This window comes from Elaeis guineensis, chromosome 10 (assembly GCF_000442705.2).
Source record: "Elaeis guineensis isolate ETL-2024a chromosome 10, EG11, whole genome shotgun sequence".
Lineage (NCBI taxonomy): Eukaryota > Viridiplantae > Streptophyta > Magnoliopsida > Arecales > Arecaceae > Elaeis > Elaeis guineensis.
This window is the reverse complement of record NC_026002.2, coordinates 37,696,450-37,701,691: the sequence shown is the minus strand read 5'-3', so window position 1 is coordinate 37,701,691 and position 5,242 is coordinate 37,696,450.

Sequence of the window (5,242 nt, the reverse complement as noted above, 5' to 3'; positions counted from 1 at the left end):
TTGGCAAGGCAATTGATAAGCATTATGATGTAACTTGTGAGGTCAACCCACGAAAAAATAGAATATGACTTTATTGTGTCATCCAAGTTGGAAAATTAGCAAACATTGCTTCTGAAAATATATAAGCTTACATATATGAATATGGGACCTGCATTTGCCAAATGTGATGGATCTAATTTTCTTTGATTTCTTGATGATTATGATTCAGATATTTGTAACAAGTCATGGATGCCTTCAATAGCATGACCTGCAGCGCAATGACAGTCCAAAAACTTGTTAATAGAATTTGATATTAAATATATATTTTAGGAAGTAATTAAGCTGTGGGAAAAGTTAGTACGTGTTTTGCAATTTTACAAATTCTTGTTATATGATATTCATGCACAGTTATCTTCAATTCTTAAAGCAAAAATTATACAAATCTTCATAGGTTCCTTGTTTACTTTGCTGGAACAACATGTCTGGCTGAGAAATAATTATTAAAGGTGTCCCTATTTATTATTGCTCCCAAGATATATTGGAGGTACATCTAAACATATTGATGCATCTCCTTGCTTGACAACCTCAGTTGACATTACATGGACCATGTTGATAAAAAAAATAATATTCGTGATGCATGGTGCGTATACCTACTTGTCATTTTTATGCCCATGTAATGATGAGGTAATCCTTATTGTACTATCATACATATCAAAATTTACAAATACATGCATAAAAAGGAGTAAAAACCTAGAACTGTGGGTGTGCAAGTGACTATTTGTGATACTTTTCAGCCACTAAATCTATCTTTTTAAAATCATACCATGTAGATTTCACAATTTTAATGGATAAGTCATAATTCAAATTATAAGGCTGCTTCTTTTAAAGTGTCCTCCATGATATAAAATCTCTTGTAATTCTAGTTGCAACATTTGCAAATATAACTTTAATGCCTAATATTAATGATGTCATTAATCAACATAAAATCCAAATTTTGAAATTCATTATAGGCCTTTATAAAGATATCATAAATTGTTTTGAAGTACAAATAATCAAGTAAATATTTTACTTTATTCTAAACATCAGTCTATCTAAATATTTTACTATAGTCCATTTGACTTCCATGTAACAATGTACAAAATTATGATAAATATTTATTTATTTTTTTTGATACATCCAGATGATTAGACTATTCTAATGCAAGTATAGTCTAAAAAATCATAGTACAAAATATCACATAATGCCTTCAAGTATTTATCTTTTTGGTACCAGATCTAGTCACCAATGTACTTAGCAACAAAAGAGACAACTCAGTCTGCAGTACTATTTGTCTCTCGATAGACGTGACGGACAGTCACTATAAAAAAGTGATCGACAGACTCTTAGATATCGTGAAGTAGCGAATGAACTTCTGCCTGCTTCATGTCTACACGAATTCAGCTGATAATTGTAGTCAAATCATCCTTCACGAAAATTATTTCAGTACGAAGCTCCAGAAGAGCGCGGATGATGCCCTCCCAAGTAGCCCATAGCTCCGCACCAAGGACCGACATCTCATTAAGAGGAGATCCCCCAACCGTCGGTAGCCTACCACCAGAGCTACAGATGACATAACCTGCACCGTTACTGTCACCCCTAACACTATCGTCGAAGTTGACCTTGACAAACCTCGATGGAGGGGGCTCTCAGGAAATGAGACAAACTCTACGGGCCATTGCATGTACAGCAAAGAAGCCTCAAGAGGTTGGAAAAATAAAGGACTATCCAGCAACATCAAAACGACAATACTTTTTCATAAGATAACAGGCTCTCTCCAATACTCACCGTGTTGGATCGACCCCAGCATCAAAAATCAAATTATTTCTGGACAATCAGGTTTGATAAGCAATATATACGATTCTGCCAACAAACTTTCGATCTTCAGATAAATTTTGAAGGATCATATCTAAGAACGAGGAGGGTCATGACCAAGCTCCCCAGGATGGGCAACCCGCCGTCCTCCGTATCAAGCATGCCTAATATTTTACCAATGTTCAGTTTGACTCTCTTTCTGTCTTAGAACTATCTCTTATTTATTTTTAAAGGTTGAGCTTGTAGCCGAGCCGAGCTGAGCCGAGCTAAAGTTGTCCGCGTGGGCCTCCGCGCGGACCCCAGAATCCGTTACGTCCGGATGTGGATGGCGTCATGTCTATCTTTAGCGATTAGGATGGAGTCGCTCGGTTTCACCGCCACGTCACTGTCGCGGTAGAACGCGTGGCAAGCACGCCCTGGGTCCCACCCCGCATTTTGCTACGCAGTCGGTGCAGGTTCTATTGGAGAGGAGATGGCCAGGGGTCCAAAAGGAAAGAAAAAGGTCAGATAAAAGGATCAGTTTGATAGGAAAAATAGGCAGCAGGAGGAAGATAGTTTGACAGAGACATAGCATGAAGATATGACTCCGTGTAAAGTGATAGAGATAAGATATGATATGCTGCATTGGCGTAACGCATGAGCTCAGTTTAATTTAATCAAAAGGCTAATAAAATGTTTTGTCACATGTTCTTCTTAGAGCATCATTTTTGGTACTCCCTCTGTCATCATGACAATATGGTCAATTAGGAGCTTTCTTAAAAAAATAGATACAAAATCAAACAATGCAATTATGTGTAGATCAAGTTTTGTACAAAATATATAAGAGAAAAACTAATTTTCTCGATTTCATGATTTATAACTTTTGGCAGTATAATTCTATGAAAAGCAAATAAATGACATTTCTATGAAACATCAATTTCGGGTGTCACATGGGCCTACTTTAGCAAAAGATGCCATCCTAACACCATTTAGAGTCTAAAGTCTACGTGCAATTCTATCTGATTCACACCTGGTGCGTCTAGATTTTGTTGGAAATGTCTCACCGTCCAGACTTTTGACTGTACTCTAACCCTAGAACGCTGCATGACCTGATAATTTGGAAGTAAATATAGACTAATTGAATACCAATGGTTCCAGAGTCTCGATCGGTCTGGTCATGTATGGGCTCTAGATTAGACGTGGTCGACCCCCAGAGCCACAGATATATGGGATCCCTTCTCATTGGTTCATGGCAATCATATATCTTCGCCGACCATGTACAATTTCTTTCAGCCTTGACATTGCAATGGATTTCCTTGTCATGTTGAGATTAGCAGTACTCTCTAAGTCAGTCTCTACGAAACGCGTATAGGAATACTCTTCAAGCGTGTCCCTGGAAACAATTGATTTGAGGCTGTTGGTCAAAAAGGAAGCATCTCCTGCAGAAGTGCGTGGGAGCTTTTCTTACCAATTAGTGGGCACAAAAGATGGTTGTGGCTCAATGTTGGGTTGCTGAGTTGAGTGCTGCAGTGGACCCATATATATGCAGTAGAAGGCACTCTCAGAAGCTTCTCGGCAATAGATATATCAAATTAGTCTTGTTGATGAATAGACCAATGAAGGCTTGCTTGAATGCATCAATGCATCTTTAATAACTTTATGGAAGCTTCTTCGTGATCCCAATCACGGTAAGTAACTGGGTGCCACCGACCTCTTCATGTGAAAGGATGATAGACTATGACAGGTTCTTCCATTCCATGGTTTATGGAAAGCAGAGAACAGACTTGAAGAAAATGGCATCACAAGAGATGAAGCTAAGAAATAGATGCCTTCTGGATGTAAAAGACTCTCAAGGTCTGGAAGTTGACAGACAAAACCGGTGGTCACAGCTCCAAAGTTTTGGTTTTGGATGGATGATGCTAGGGTTTGCTAGGCATGCTTGCAGACTTGTCATGTCTTGTTACAACTAGACATGCAAACCACCATTAAAGTGAGACTTGCTGACACTGCACCAAAACTAAAGTCGTCCCATCCCCATACAATCTGTTCCTGTCCTAAAAGAGTACCCCAAGGGCTGCAACCGATCGATAATTCAAGAGTCAGATTAACTTGGGCCGGACCTAAGTCCTTTCTGGCTGGTGCCATGATGCAGGCTGGTCTAGTTTGCATGAGCCATCATATTTTTATGAGATTTGGAGAGAGAAAAAAAAAAAACACGTACACTTATCAAATTTACAGAAATTATATTTATTTTTTTCACAAATGGTCTATTTCAAAACTAGTTTAATTTAAGTAATGTGTATCAACTTGTATGCATTTATGTGCACATATATCCATTACTAATACTAGAGCTTTACGCATGCATGCTACATCTGCATGCGAGTGGAGATGCGCACCGATTAAGATATATGCATGCATTCATTTGAGGGCGTGGGGATAAAAGTCCAAGTAACTTTAGATTAAATTATTTTAACAAAAAGAAAAAAAAATGGACCTTTTCTTTTCCACATATATGAAAATAAAAATCATTCTGAAAAATAGAAATAAAGATAAAATTTCCTACACAATTTCTCATATTATCTTTCTTATTCACTAAGTTTTTTGTTGTAGGTCTACCAAAGTCATCCATATGTGACCGGACTCGCATAACAGCGTAACCTGACTGGCAGCAGAACAAAATTGTACGTCAATTTCATAGATAAATGCCAAGCTGACAAGAATATATGCGAACCTGCATGTTTATCCACTGATGTGTGCTCTTTTATTTGTCAGAATTTGTTAAGTACAAAAAGCTAGCTTCTTAGATAGAATGAGAAGAAAAAGGTGCATTTAAAATTTTAACCTTCAATGGCCTTCCTTTGTTGTCACAAAAAAATAAAAAAATAAAAAAAAATAAAAAAAATGAAAAGGGCCTTCCTTTATCCTACAATAGAATGAGAAAAAAAGGTGCATTTAAAATTTTAACTTTCAATGGCCTTCCCTTGTTATTTAAAAAAAAAATAAAAAAAAAAAAGGTAAAAAGGCCTTCCTTTATCCCACACTATTCGATCTTATCTTGCCAACTAATCATTTTGGCTCTAGAATAAGGAAAGTTATTGTTAGAGACCAAGTGGGCCCAAAAGGTATTTCATCAAAGAAATATTGACCCACTTCTTCCATTTAATCCAAATAAAAATTTTTTGAACAAGAAGGTAGAATAATTTTATTCTCATTTTTATCTCCTTACTTCGTTCCAAGTTACTCATATACTTGACTGGGTAAAAGTATACTCTGAAACAAAGAGTTCCAGAATAACTTTTCAACCATAATAAACAACTAAATCGTCACGGCCGGTTAGAACAAGCAAACTTTGAATGGACTCTCTAAAGTCAAATGTCAAATACAATTTCACACGGCACGCTCATTGTTCCTCGTTAGGGTGGCATAAGTAGCA